We start from the raw sequence: 16,947 nt of genomic DNA, 5'->3' as shown, positions 1-16,947 counted from the left end.
ATGGCACTAGTGATTATGGTTTGTGCTACCAAGGAAGACCAAGATTGGACAGAATTTTGGATATTCATGGCTTTGTTGATGAAAACTAGACTGGAGATCTGGATCAGAGAAGATCTACAAGTGGGTATGTGTTTAAACTTTTTGGAGGTGCAGTCAGTTGGATGAGTAAGAAACAATCTGTAGTGGCACTATCAACTACAGAGGCATAATACATGGCAGCCACTCATGCAAGCAAGGAAGCAGTTTGGCTGTAGAGATTGTGTTCAAGTATGGGGTTAGTACAGTGAGCTATAAGGATAGACTGTGATAGCCAAAGTGCAATATTCTTGGCAAAGAACCCTGCATATCATTCAAAGACAAAGCACATTGATGTTCAGTATAACTTTGTGAGGGATATGATAGAAGAAAAAAGGTGTTGCTGGTAAAGGTGGACACTTTGAAGAATATTGCAGATGCATTGACAAAATCTGTGAGCTCTGAGAAGTTCTCTTGGTGTAGAGAAACAATGGGCATTTCAGGGCTGAATAATTGATTAAGCTCTCTTGTGGCCCCCTGTGGAAAGAAAACAACAAGTGGGAGAATGTTGGGTTGTGTTATATTCTTTCCACGACTAGCCCACATAGTTAACCGGGAGTTAGAGGGGGGGAAGTCACAGGGGGTTTGAGGTGTACCCGTAACCCCACTTTATGGGGTCCAGGGCAGCACCCCGAAAATTTTTGGTTTTGGACCCTATGTTATGTTGGGTGGACCCACCTATGGTTTTGTGCATGATTTTCGCACATGTTTTTTAGACGTGATGGTTTTCGGTCCATGGTTTTCGACACGATGGTTTTCAGTCCATGGTATTGGATGCTTCGGCATGTATAAATATGTATTGTAACATTGAAAGGAACATAATGAAAAATCAAGCTGGTAGTCCCAGTTTTGGGATCCAGGGGAAAATCTCTGTGTATATGTGTTTTATGTGTTATGCTCTCGCATTGTTTATTTTCTGTGTTTTAGAATTCGTATGCAGGTAATTTTTGTACGAGGTTAAAACCTGCATTTTGGAGGAGTGAGATCTGACGTAGTTGTCTAGTCAAACTCTTCGATTGACCAGCTGGAGGCTTGATGACTTTTCTTGTGGGCAGCGCAGATTGAGATGACTTGTTGAGCATATTTTGTGATGTTCTGGGTGATAGTCAGGTGGGTTGATTCTAGGATTGCACAGTGCAAACTGCCTAGGAGACAACCTCAAGCTCTGCGTAATTCTGGGTAGTAGTACATAATCACTGAGGGCTGAGACTGCACTGTGCATCTCAGTGGAGGTCTGGTTGTTGGAGGGTGGCCCAATCGACTGAGTTTTAGCAAAATGACTAGGTGTGTGAACGAGTGATTTCATTCATGCATGAACTTGCGAACAAACGCTCACCATGACTTGACAACATACACTCAGTGTGACTGATCGATTAGTGCAAGCGAAAAGCGCGACACCTTGATAGATCATTGAACTACCGCGATGACACTTGAGAGACAGTTTTTACAACATCTTGTGTGAATGAGATAGTTGTTTACATGGTAAGCACAACTCAAACACAACCTTCAACATCACCAGAACAAGGTCACAAGCATGACATAACAATCAACATGCTGAAGATGACAGTTGGTCAAACAAGTGAAAAGGAAGCAAGACATGTAGAAGAAACACATAAAATGACTTTTCGTGTTTTCGCACATGCATGTTACTGAGGACAGGATGATATGACAATGACAAGAAGTCTTGTAAACTCAACTAAGAGGTGTACTTTGAAAGGTGTTCTTTACTTACCATACTTACCCTCAAGATGATCATGCATCTGACGGAGTTTGCATGCGGTCCTAATATTTTCCATTACTTGGTCCCTTGGTCCTTCTCCTCAACTCCTTGGAAGCGATTTCAACATGTCACCTTTTCCTGTAGTCACTGAGAGGTAGATTTGCACAATTTCAATGGATAGCGACTACTGCTAGAATGAGGCCCTGGGAGGCTCATCTGCGTAGTTTCTACATGCAAGACAGACAAGGAAGTTTGGAAGACATTGTGCAGTTTTTCGGCACATGACATTGCTGCAGGATGGGGGTCCTGGGAGGACTCCTCTGCGCAATTTCTGAGTGCAGTGCAATTGGATTGCTTTGCACATTTCTAGAGAGCAGTGTTGGTTTTCTGACTGCTCTCCGCATTTTTGGAGAGCAGTGTTGGTTGTGGTCTCTGCGGGCTGCGGGGTTTCAGCAAGCAAGGGAGATTGGTGTCTCTGTGCACTGCGAGGTTTCAACGGGCAAGGGAGGAAGCTTGATGGTCGCAGAAGCAAAGCATACAGTTCTGGGAAGTTGGATGAGGCTAGGTTGCTCAGGGAAATGGCTAAGTGTGAGATCAGTGAAACATATGTAAACATTGATAGGACTTGACTGTGATCGCACATGGACACGTAGTGACTCAATGTAGACCATCTAGAATACATAATACATACTTTTCTTGATACAACAACCTTCGTGACAGGAGTGCATGAAGTGAGTGTGAAACATGTCTATGTGATGACAACCACTCATTCACACATGCTTTCCCTTGAAGCAAAAAAGCGTTCCCTTTGCATGAAAAACAACAACCCCTATGCCCAAAAATGACACATGTTGCATAAAGATGAGAACACGGACAACTCTTAGGATCAAGGAGGGGAGCTTGAAATCATCAACTTACCAATAAGTGACCAAGGATGATCTATCGCAGGATCCAAGCTAGGCTCTGAAGTTTGCATGCGACCCAAAATTTTGGAGGGTGGTTGTAGCTACTACAACACTTGTCTTTATTCGTATTCTTTGTTTCTTGTCCAATTTATATGTCTTTATGCTAATTTTCTGGTGCTAATTTAGATAAGCACAATTTTCTGCCACTGATAGTTACTTCCAATTATATACAATCTTACTTTAGCATATTTCAAACATAATTAAGCAATTACACTCTGAAAATTTAACTGTAAATGCAACAGAACAATAAATATCACAGTAGAACATCCATGCACAATAGACACTAAATTTTTTCATCGAGGAAACCCAAAATCAGTTCTAGGAGAAAATGTTCAATTCAACAAAAGTACAATCTGATTTTTCTAGTGAAATTTGTTCAAACAAACCACAAAATCTAATGCATGTCAAACCTGGTCAAATTGGCCTAATTTTTGCCTCATACAATTGCCTACAAATTTAGTTAACCCTAAGTCAAATAGGTCAAATTTCGGCCTCTTGTTACTACCCAGAAGCTCAGTCAATTACCTCATAAATTTGGTCAAACTGCGTTAGATAATTCCAGTGAAACATATTATAATTTTGGTCAAACTGAGGTCAAACAAAGTGCTTTTATTCGTTCAAACTTCCCATAAAGTATCGATCAAAATTTTCCCAAAATTTTGTCAAACGAATCAGGTCAACGTTGGTCAACTAGCTCCAAACGAGCTCGGTCAAACTTCAGAAGACTTCGGTCTTCTCCTTGTACTTTGCATGAGTGAACATAAAACATATGTTTTCAATGATGATCCAAATTAATGCCAAATGAAGTGGGTCGAATGTGAATATATAATGGTCAAAGGAGGTGGGTTTTGACCAAGGGTCACACCCATTTGCATGGTGGGGACGACCTGACTTTCTGGAGCCTACATGAGTTTAAAAATAATAATTTTCTTTCTTTTAATTTGGCTGATTTGAAAATCAACCCCAAATACCAAAATCAACACTCCCTCTTAGCTGGGGAGGTATTCACTTTAACTCCCTCATATGTCCTCTTTGTTGAATAATTTCTCCATTCCAAGAAAATATTGAATGAGATTTCTTTGTTAATGTATCCATCCACTTCATGTTCTATCCTAGAACCATGTGGAAAGCATCCTGCATTAGCATCATGCAAAGGAATTAGTTACCCACTAGTCCAATACCCTTTTCAAATTTATCTCTTCACCCACCAGCCAAATACTCTTTGGCGAGATGGTCAGGTACTCGCTGGCCGGAGTAAACACAAGACTAGTTTGGGTTCACTAACTATCAAATTCGTCACTTCGAACCAGGCTAGTATCCCTAACTAGTGGTGAAACCCTGGGCCAATTTACCATTCTTCATGTCATCACATGATATTTGAATGGTAAAACACTTGCCTGATGGTATGGGGTAGTCACTCTATCCACTAGCCAAGTAACCCTTCACAATATGGTCAGAACTTTCTGACGAGGGGAGCATTGTAGGCCTTGATGCTCTATGGCCCATTATCCCTAGCCACATCACATGGCTCTTGGTCAATACCATTGACTTAGGGAGAATGACATCGCTTGATGATACAACATCAACACTCCCTTTCAATGAGGGAGGCATTCTCAACCACTCCAAGCTTGTCCTTGAAGTAGAGAAAATGCATATGGGACAGAGGCTTTGTGAGAATGTCAACAACTTTCTCATATATAAAAATATGTTGGAGGTTCACTGCTCCCTTCTATACCATGTCTTTGACCTATAGTGGTACTTGATCTCAATATGCTTTGACCTATCATGGAAAAATGGATTTTTTGAAAGCTTCACAGAACTTTGATTGTCACAATATATTTGGTTGTCTCCAACACCTGATCAAACCAATGAGTAGCTTTTGAAGCCACACTGATTGACAACTCGCTAAACTAGCTACAATATGTTGGAAATAATACTGAGAGGGGGGTGGATTAGTATTAGCAAGTCAATAATTTTTCATTTCCATAATCAGATTCATATACGCTACTTCAGTTAATGAAACTTGCGTGTATACACAATTGTGTTTAAGGAAACTAGCATATATCATGTAGACTTAAGATTCAGTTAATTCTTCATATGTTGATCTTTAATCAGTGCATAAGAACCATATAAACAGTAACCAGGTGCAGTAAAAACAGAACAGACAATCACACACACGAACACAAGATATAAGGTGGAAACCCAATGTGGGTGAAAACTACCTGCTGCAGACGTCTCTATCTTCTTTTTAAATTAGAAACTTCTTTTTACAATTTTTGTACTGGTGTAGTCTTATACCAGTACACATGCTTCTACCAACAGAAGGCTACACCCTTCTCTCGTTCTCCAACTTCTGCTGGAAGGGTGCTACAACCCCCTAGCTCTTGTACTAGCTGAAATGTTTACTAGTACGTAGGTGTCAGCCTACAGAAGGCTCCAACCTTCTCTTTTCTTCTAGGGACCACGTTTCATAAATTTTCAAACTGGATCCATCAATAGCATCATTCAATCATCTACATCAACCAATCTCCTTTTGCACCAACCAAAACTGAATCAACCAATCACTTTGACAAATCTTCATAATGCTGTAACCAGAATACAGTAACCAAAATACAGTAACCAGAACCCAAGCCAGAACCTAGAACACTGCAACAGCAAACAGAAGTAGCTAAAATATATTTTGTGAGATATATGCTACTTCCTTTTGTCGAACCTGCGTGTATACGCACTTTTCTCAAGGCGAACCTGCATATAGATTTGCAAATCAAAATTAAGATGTATACGCTGTTTTGATATGCCGAACCAGCGTGTATACGTGCCTTTTCTAAAGTGAACCTGCGTATAGATCTATAAATGATGATTTAAACTCTACAACAATTTCAGACTTCAATTATACCTAGATCATCATATATACAGACTACAACATGTGCCAATTATACATATAAATGATCAAAACCACATAAAGATACCTCACTTCAAGCCTTAAGATCTTGACCCATCATTAGATCTTATCCTTCATCAAGCGATAAGGTTCATCCTTGGTTCAGATCTAGCTATTCACCATAACCCAATAGACTGTATATTAGATCTTTCTTTTCATCAGTTATTCAATTCATGAGTGCCTTTGCCTAATGATCTTCTCCTCCTTTTATAGTCTTAGGCCTTACTCAATACCATGGACCAAAACCACTCAGAACCAATACTTTGGACCAAATACCTGGGGTCAACACTTCAGACAAGATACCTTGGACCAATACCATGAACCAAAATACCATGGACCAAATACCATGAACCAAAACTAAGTTTTCCAACATGTACGCACCTTTCCTTCCGTGAAAGTGCGTGTGTACGCCATAAGCGCCTTTTGGTCTGCGAACCCGCGTGTACACGCGGCTTGGTCAATGGGGAACTTGCGTATACCTCTATTTCTTCATTCTGTGAGTCTGAACTGTGATCTGTCATCTGAGTGAGTTGCCATCAAGGAAAACACCTGTGTCATAGTGCTTGTCTAGTCAATTTAACGTCTTAAATTGCTCTACATAAATTACCAATCCGGGTATCTTAAACTGATGAAGTGTGGTGCACCATATGTGCTTCGTTAACATTTTTCTTACTTCGTTGTTTTATAGTTTTTGTTTTGTTTTGGGGTTTTGTTCTTGTTGATCTCCTAAAGTGTCTAATGCAAATGGAAATCCTATTCCTAAGTCTCTAGAAGGCAAGTATGGATACAGATTTTAAGACAATTATGTCCTCTATAATGATTTCCAGAACTTAACACTTTAGAAGGTCTTAGAATGTACTAGTGATGACAGTAATGCTTGAACAAGAATGGAAAATGTGCTGCTATTTAAACAAGTAAATAATGAACTACTGGTCATGAAACTATTATCTCTGCTGTTGTCTAGATATATAAAAGCGATTTAAGCTACTGCACTCAAAGAAATAAAAAATTGCAAGGAAAGTAAAACTAGAATCAAATTACACATTCATAATTCGATCCCTCGCCAGTAGTCCAGCTATGGCTTTCGGAGGTAATCATCATTGATATCAGCAATTTAATATCTAATTGTAGAATAGTAAAACTAAAATGAAATTACACATTCATAATTCGATCCCTCGCCAGTAGTCTAGCTATGGATTTCGGAGGTAACCGTCAATGATATGAGCAATTTAATATCTAATTGCAGAAAAGTAAAACTAAAATCAAATTACACATTCATAATTTGATCTCTTGCCAGTAGTCTAGCTATGGCTTTCGAAGGTAACCGTCAATGATATGAACAATTTAATATCTAATTGCAGAAAAGTAAAACTAAAATCAAATTACACATTCATAATTCGATCCCTCGCCAGTAGTCTAGCTATGGCTTTCGGAGGTAACCGTCAATGATATGAGCAATTTAATATCTAATTGCATAAAAGTAAAACTAAAATCAAATTACACATTCATAATTCGACCCCTTGCCAGTAGTCCAACTATGGCTCTCGTAGGTAATCATCAATGACATGAGAAAGTTGATTTCTAAACTAACTAACAAAGCAAGTAAAGAAGACTGAAATCAAAATAGAACTGGAATTAAAAAAAAATAAAAAAAAATTGAACACACTTGCATGAATTAAAATTGCATGAATGAAAAATCTAATCTATCAAACTTGAAAGCAATCAAATGACATAATGAAATCAAAGAAAAATTACAAAATGAAATCTACTTTACCTTACATTCTAATATGCTCCATGACATCTACTTCACATCTCTTTCCATGTTGAGAACATCAAAGCTTTATTCAAATTCTTCAAAATTACAAAGTACAACAAAGCTCTCCAAAGCTTTCAAAAGCCATCTCACAAGCTAACAAGCTTAAGAACTAACAAACTAAGACTTAAGAACTAACAAATGAAGGAGAGAGATCTCCTATTTATACAAAAAGATGAGAAGCCATCTCATTAATGAGAGTCCATGAATCTCTCCCTCTACCTCTAGAGTCCTAATCAAAATAGGAACTGATAAGACACATGTCTTCTTAGAGTTACAATATAATTAGGAGATGTGACACATATCCTCATGATCCCATGATTCTTTCCACTCAAATTCGAATTTGGCCTTAGAGTGCCACATAAGGGTCTTCTAGAAGCCTCCTTTCAACCTACACATGTCAACAATCTCAACCCATTTGTTAGGTATAAGCATATGCACATTATTTTCTAATTTTTAACCACAAATTCACTTAAAAAGCTTAGAATTAATAAAGTTTGGAAAAACATAAATGTGGCCCAATGATAATGAAAGTTGGATGAATGTGGTGACATAGTAATGAAATGGAGGTGAAATGGAGGTGATATAATGGACATAATAGTGAAAGTGTAATGGAAATGAATGACATTTTCAAGACTCAACAGTGCCAAATCTGTGTCATAATGCCAACAATCTCCCCCTTTGGACTTGATGGCAACCCCAAGTCACTCTCCCCCTTTGTCATCAAGGGCAAACGGTTATGCTCCCCCTGAGTACATGCTGAATTCTCTGATATGCTGAAGTGTTCTGATTGAACTCCATGCTCGAGTCCATGCTCCCCCGGAATATAAGCAAGGTCTGGAAAAAGATGTTCTAAAAGAAGAACATGACTCTATACATACATCATAAATGACCTTCCTATCACCAATGACTCATACATACATCCATCTCCCAACCAAGTGGGGATATACCAAGTGTTTATACATGTTAAAACAAGAACATTACATCATCCATCCCATGCATAGTGGGGAAACAAAATAGGTCGTTTCATGACCTTGACATTAAAAGATATACATGACATAGAGACCAAATATAAGACCATGATAGTTATCAACAACTATCATTAGCAGCATCTGTCAATCACCATCCAGACCAGCAACCATGATCTCCCCCTGAACATGTTCCACCTGAATAAAAAACAACTGTGAATTTGTACCAAGATCTTCTAAGATAATGCCAACAATGCATTATTAGAAGTATATGCTCCCCCTATGCCAGATGATCATTGTCAGACCCATATCAGACTCCTTTCATCCTGAGTCTGGCCCACTGTTTTTCTTCAAACTAACATATACGCGATTGTATCCACAACAACTAGCGTATGTATGCGGATACAATGCCTGGAACTCGGGTATAACCACTTTTATCTGAAACAGATAAGTTTTAACAGCAAGATGATGCATCAAGTACTCCCAGCTTCTGTATGAGATATTCAAATGTCTCTCTGGGTAGTGGTTTGGTGAATATGTTAGCAACCCATTCTTTGGAGGGAACATACTCCAATTTTACCTTTTGTTCAAACACTTGTTCAGGTAGAAAATGATATTTGATGGGTATGTGCTTGGTCTTGGAATGCATGACCGGATTCTTTGAAATATTGATTTCACTTGTATTATCACATAAAATGGAGATGGGTGAAGTACATGTGATCTGAATGTCTTGTAATGTTTGCATCATCCAAAGGAGTTGTGTGCAGCAAGATGCAGCAGCCACATATTCTACTTCATCTGTAGATAATGCAATTAAACTTTGTTTCTTGCTGAACCAAGACACTAATCTGGAACCCATATAGAATGCACCACCACTGGTGCTTTTTCTGTCATCAATGCTTCCTGCCCAATATGCATCTGTATATGCACGAAGTGTAAGATCTGTATCTCCAACTATTCCTACTGCATGCATGATGTCCATTCGGGTACCTGTTAAATAAAGTAGACTACCAATCATGGATCTGTAAGTTGGTTGATGTACTGCTGCTAATTCATCATTTGAGCTGAGACTGCATCCTATTACCATTGGGGTACATACTGGTTTAGAATATTCCATGCCATACTTTTTCAAGATCTGTTTGAGATATTTGGTTTGTGACAAAAAAATACCATCTTTATGTTGTTGAACTTATAGACCAAGAAAATATTTAAGCTCACCAAGTAGGGACATTTCAAATTCTTGCTACATTACTGAAGAAAAATTCCGACTCATGGCTTCTTCATTGCTACCAAAAATGATATCATCAACATACACAACAAGTATTGGCAATTTATTATTGTCAATCTTTGTATATAGATTGCTATCAGCTGACCCTTTTAAAAAACCTTGTTGATGGAGATATTTGTCAAGACGGTAATACCAGGCCCTTGGAGCTTGTTTTAGACCATAGAGAGCTTTTCTGAGTCTGCATACAAGTTTTGCATCATTTCCAAGAATGAACCTGTCTGGTTGCTCAATATAGACTTCTTCTTCTAAGTCTCCATTAAGAAAGGTCGATTTTACATCCATTTGGTATACTTTGAATTTCTGAAAGCTAGAAAGAGCAAGGAACATTCTTATAGCTTCAAGTCTACCAACATGTGCAAAAGTTTCTTCAAAATCTATACCTTCTTGTTGAGCATATCCTTTACAAACAAGTCTGGCCTTGTTTCTAATAACTTCTCCATTTTCTTTCAGCTTGTTTTTGAATATCCATTTAGTTCCTATGATATTCTTATTATGAGGTCTAGGAACTAATTCCCAAGTATTATTCTTTTCCATTTGCTCAAGTTCTTCATTCATGGCTTTGACCCAACATTCATCTTTACATGCTTCACTTACATTTTGAGGTTCGATGGAGGATAGTAATTCTAGATAGTTTGAAGCTTCTGAAATAGTTCTTCTTGTCTACACCCCTGCCTCTTTCTGTCCCAAAATTTGAGTCTCTGGATGATTTTTCTCAACATACATGGACAAAGTCTTTTCTTCTACCATTATCTCTTCTTTTGGTGCTTCGTTGGTTTCTTCTTCAGAATTAGTTAGATTTGATGTGGAAGGATAATACTCCTCTTCTTCATGCTCTTCAGTTTTTATTTGCCTTGGATTTTTGCGTGTTTCATCAACCACAACATCAATACTTTCAATAATTTTCCCAAGTCTTTTATTATAGCATTTATATCCTTTACTTCGGGAAGAGTAACCAAGGAGAATACCTTCATTTGCTTTGGGTTCAAACTTACCAAGTTTTTCATCAGTCTTTTTGATGTAACATTTGCTTCCAAAAACTTTGAAGTATTTTATAGTAGGAGTCTTACCATACCAAAGTTCATGAGGAGTTTGAGTGTTGTTTACCCGAACGTTTGTTTTGTTGAGAATAGTGATGACAGCGAATGCAGCTTCACCCCAGAAGGTTGTAGGAGTTCCAGACTCATCTAGCATAGCATGAGCCATTTGTTGAACAGTTATGTTCATCCTTTCTACCACTCCATTTTGCTGAGGAGTCCTTGCAGTGGAGAATTCCCTTTTTATTCCATGTTCTTCACAAAAGTCAAAGAATTCATCCGAGGTAAATTCCCCTCCTCGATTAGATCTGAGGCATTTGATTTTACGATCTGATTCATTCTCAACCAAAGCTTTGAAGGCTTTGAATTTTTCAAATGCTTCATCTTTATGCTTTAGAAGTCCTATCCAACACATTCTGGAAAAATCATCAATGAACAATATAAAGTATTCTTCTCCACGAGGTGACTTTTTCCTTGATGGACCACATAAATCAGTATGAACAAGTTCAAGAGGCTTACTAGCTGATCCTTCCTTTTCAGGGAAATGTGACCTAGTTTGCTTACCAAATTGACATGATTTGCATATTGTATTTTCTGGAATGCTGATATCAGGAAGATCACGAACAACCTGGAATTTGCATGCTTTCCTTATTTCAGAGAAGCTTAGATGCCCCAATCTTCTGTGCCATAGCCAGTGTTCATCATTTTTGCTTAGATAACATTGTTGTTGTCCTCCCTTGAGTATGTATAAGTTATTTTGAGTTCTTATACCTTTGATCACAATTTCACCTGTATCAAGCTCACGAACAACACATCCATTTGATCGAAATACTACTTCATTTCCTTGATCACACATTTGGCTGACACTCAACAAGTTATGCTTTAGACCATCAACATACATAACATTTCCAGCTTTAACCTTTTCTTTTAAGAGAACAGAGCCTTTACCTTTTATGACAACAGGAGTGTCATTTCCAAATGAGACCTTCTTTTCCTTTTCTAAGGCATTATATGACTGAAGTTTTTCTTTGTCACTTGTCATGTGTTTTGAGCATCCACTGTTGATATACCACTGATTTTCTTGTCCTTCTACATACAAGGCTATACCACATATTTCTGGTTGCGGCTCTCTCTTTTTCCATATTTTGGGACTCAATGAAGTTTGTTCCTTCTGAGATGTTTGCCGAAATTTACTCATGCATTCAGATTCTTCATGACCGAAGTTGTTGCAGATAGAGCATTCTATTTCATTTTCAAGCAGAGAAAAGTTATTGTAAGTCTGTTTCATGATCCCTGTCACATTCCTTTGATTTCGTGCTTCTCTAGTCATGATGGTCTTGTAAGCAACACATTGAGTAGCTTTGTGTCCAAAGTTATGACATGAAAAACATTGGCCATTAAAGAAGTTCCTGTGATTATCGAATCTACTGACCTGGTGATTGTAGTTTCTATTGATATTCATTCTTGAAGCAGATTGAGTATGATTTACCTAAGGTTTGTAGCTTATATTCATCCTTGAAGTAAATTGAGCCTGATTTACCTGGTGATCTTCTTTATGCCTTTGTTGACGATTGTCAAACTATTCACTGCTCTTTGCTGCATCAAGATAGCTTTTAGTGGAGGTTGACGACTTCTGTGATTGAGATGCTTCTTCAGTATATCCAAGACCTGTCTTTATCAGAGGAGAATGCTGCACTTTGATAATTTCATTTAATGTTTCTGATCCTTTAGCAAATCTAAGATTGAGAGCTTTTGTTTTCTCAATATCCTTTCTTAGACCCACAATTTCACATTCCAGTTTTTCATTGTGTTTTTCTCTTTCAGCAAGTTGGAATGTCAAAGTATCTATAATCATATTCTTTTATTCTAAACAAATTTTGATTTTAGAGATTTCTTCATAAAGATCATCTTCATCTAAAGCATCCAAGAAATTATCATCTTCAAAAGCCATCAAAAGTCTATAGTCATTACTATTTTCATCTTCATCACTATTAGATAGACCATCGCTATCTTCATGCATATAGTAGCTTTTCTTACTTACACTTTGTTTTCTATTCCATTTTGCTGATTCTTTACCTTTATCAAGCTTATCTTTATGAGGACATTTGGCAGCATAATGACCGACTCTTCCACAAGCAAAACATTTGAAAGGTAGTTTACCTTTGAATCTTTTGGAACCCCGTTGAAGGTTTTTGACAAAGTTTGCTTCTTCCTCTCCTTCTAAAATATGTCCTAATTCATTGAGTTCTTCTCTTCCTGAAGCTTTGAATGCAGCTTCTCTCATATCTGATGGACCTCCTTTTCTCATTTCGAAAGCAGTTAAGATTTCGTGCAGCTGTGTCATAGTAATAGTCTGAAGATCCTGCTTTTCTTCTATGGCAGATACTTTTGATTCAAACTTAGTAGACAAGGATCTTAAAACCTTTTCAACTAAAGTGACTTCTTTTATCTCTTCACCCAAATTCTTCATGCAATTAACAATCTCATCTATACGTAAGAAGTAACTAGCTATACTTTCATCATTGTGCATTTTGAGAGTTTCATATTGAATTATGAGAGTTTGTAGTTTTGCACGTTTTACCTGAGTGTCTCCTTCATAGCTTAGAACGATCTTGTCCCATATTTCTTTGGCAGATTTGAGCTGCATAAATTTGACAAATTCTGATTGTGACAGACTTACCAATAATGTATTGACAGCCTTGGCATTGGTTTCATATTGCTTTTTACCTGCCGCATCTATAGGAATTGCCGATGGAAATGTATATCCTCCTTCCACAATTTCCCAGACATTTGTTCCAAGAGATTGAAGATAGGCTGTGGTTCTTACCTTCCAATAAACGAAGTTTCTCCCATCAAAGATTGGTGGTCTGATGGATCCCTCTTTTTCGTGGTTATTCATGATGATGGGTCTTCCTTCAAGCGATCAAGCTTCTTCTGAAGGACCTGCTTTGATACCAATTGTTGGAAATAATACTGAGAGGGGGGGTGAATCAGTATTAGCAGGTCAATAATTTTTCATTTCCATAATCAGACTCATATATGCTACTTTAGTTAATGAAACTTGCGTGTATACGCAACTGTGTTGATCTTTAATCAGTGCATCAAAACCATATAAACAGTAACTAGGTGCAGTAAAAACAGAACAAACAATCACACACATGAACAAAAGATATAAGGTGGAAACCCAATGTGGGTGAAAACCACCTGCTGCAATCATCTCTATCTTATTTTTAAATTAGAAACTTCTTTTTACAATTTTTGTACTGGTGCAGTCTTATACCAGTACGCAGGCTTCTACCTGCAAAAGGCTACAACCTTCTCTTGTTCTCCAGCTTCTCTTGGAAGGGAGCTAAAACCCCCTAACTCTTGTACTAGCTGAAATGCTTACTAGTACATAGGTGTCAGCCTACAGAAGGCTCCAACCTTCTCTTTTCTTCCAGGGACCACATTGCATAAATTTTCAGACTGGATCCATCAATAGCATCATTCAATCATCTACATCAACCAATCTCCTTTTGCACCAACCAAAACTAAATCAACCAATCACTTTGAAAAATCTTCAGAATACAGTAACCAGAACCCAAGCTAGAACCCAGAACACTACAACAACAAACAAAAGTAGCTAAAATATATTTTGTGAGATATACGCTACTTCCTTTTGACGAACCTGCGTGTATACGCACTTTTCTCAAGGCGAACCTACGTACAGATCTGCAAATCAAAATTAAGATGTATACGCTGTTTTGATATGCCGAACCAGCGTGTATACACGCCTTTTCTAAAGTGAACCTGCGTATAGATCTGTAAATGATGATTTAAACTCTACAACAATTTCAGACTTCAGTTATGCCCAAATCATCATATTTACAGACTACAACATGCCCCAGTTATACAAATAAGTGATCAAAACCACATAAAGATACTTCACTTCAAGCCTTAAGATCTTGACCCATCATTAGATCTTATCCTTCATCAAGCGATAAGGTTCATCCTTAGTTCAGATCCAGCTATGCACCATAACCCAATAGCCTGTATATTATATCTTGCTCTTCATCAAATATTCAATTCATGAGTGCCTTTTCCTAATGATCTTCTCCCCCTTTTATAGTATTAGGCCTTACTCAATACCATGGACCAAAACCACTTAGAACCAATACCTTGGACCAAATACCTGGGGTCAACACTTCGGACAAGATACCTTGGACCAATACCATGAATCAAAAACTAAGTTTTCCAACATGTATGTGCCTTTCCTTCCGTGAAAGTGCGTGTGTACGCCATACGCGCCTTTTGATATGTGAACCCGCGTCTACACGCGGCTTAGTCAATGGGGAACCTGCGTATACCTCTATTTCTTCATTTTGTGAGTCTGAACTGTGATCTGTCATATGAGTGAGTTTCCATCAAGGACAACACCTGTGTCATAGAGCCAAATTGTGTCATAATGCCAACACAATATACTCAACCTCTGCTGTGTTGAGTGCGGCAAATGTTTGCTTCTTGCTCATCCAGGATATCATAGCAGAACCCAAACTGAAGCAACATCTTGATGTGATCTTCCTGTCTTCAACACTCCTTGCCCAATTGAAATTTGTGTATCCCTACAATTGTACTTCACCATTTGAGACATATCTTAATCCATGACTGGCTGTACCACGGAGATATCTCAACACAAACTTTGTTGCAATCCATTTTACATGCCTTGGTTCCACCATGAATTGGCTTAGAGTGTTTACTACAAAGCAAATATCAGGTTTGGTATTAACTAGATACATCATTGAACCGATCAATCATCAATATATAGAGGGATCCACTAAATTTGAATCATAGTCTCTCAACTTCTTCATATTGGTCACCATGAGAGTGACCATGTACTTAGAGTCCATCATCCCAAATCTTTGAAGTTTCATAATGATATACTTCCCTTAACCAAGGAAGATCTCACCTAGCTTCTGCCATACTTCTAATCCCAAGGAGTAATGCATCAAACATAGATCCTTCATCTTGAACTCAGAGGTCAACTCCCTTTACACTGATCAATAAAAAAATTTGCTCTTATCAGAAACAAGCCATCAACATATAACAACAAGATCACATTCTCATCTTTAACAACCTCGTAGTAAAGGTTGGGATCGACTACACTCTCAGTAAAACCAAGAATCATTAGGTATCCATCAATCTGAGAATACCAAGCCAGAGGTGTCTATTTGAGTATGTACAAAGAATTATTTAGTCTGCAAACATGAGATTCCCTCTCATGTACCTCAAAGCCCTAAGGTTGTTCTATGTACACTTATTCCTCAATCACTCTACTAAGAAAGGTGGTCTTTACATCCATTTGATGTGATTTCCAACCCATAATAGAAGCAATAGAAATCACAGTTCTAATAGAAGTGTACTTGGAAACTAGAGAAAATGTCTCTTCATTGTCCTCTCCATCTTTCTTGGAGAACCCTCTTGCCATGAATATCACTTTGTAATTCTCTATGTTTCCATATACTTCATGCTTGATCTTGTAGATCCACTTGGAAGTCGCCACTGACTTCCCCTCAGGTCTCGACACAATTTCCCACACATCATTCTTCATAATGGATTGATATTCCTCCATCATGGCATCCTTCCAAACTTGTTGGCATCCTACCTCCTCATAGTTAAATTGATCATAATCAATGATGCGACTCATCAGTGCTACATATCCTCATTAGTTCTTAGGACGTTTGTCTTCCTTGAAAGTTCCATGGGGAGCTACATGTCCCTCTATATCCTACAATTTAATTTGAATCCATATTGATCTCTTCTTGAATTCTAAAACCAAAACCCCAAGTGGGTCCGCTGGCTCAATGGGCCCTTCTGGCTCTTCTTAATGATCTAAAGGACATTCCACAAGTGCATAAGGTCCTGAGCCTACATCCTTGGGAGCCCCCTTCTCCTCATCATCAATATCCATGTGAGATCCTTTTAATCTATAGAAAGATGCATCCTCATCAAAGGTAACGTCTTGGATGATCTCAACATGTCGTTGTCATGGAACATAAATCCTATAAGCCTTTGATGTCTCATTGTATCCAACAAGTGTTGCCTTCTTCCTAGAAGGATCCAACTTTGTCCTCTTCTCCTTGGGTACATGGATGTAGACTAGACAA

This window comes from Pinus tabuliformis, chromosome 6 (assembly GCF_031772625.1).
Source record: "Pinus tabuliformis cultivar Carrire ecotype Pingquan chromosome 6, CPIR1, whole genome shotgun sequence".
In the NCBI taxonomy this organism is placed as follows: Eukaryota; Viridiplantae; Streptophyta; class Pinopsida; order Pinales; family Pinaceae; genus Pinus; species Pinus tabuliformis.
Note: the sequence above shows the minus strand (reverse complement) of the source record.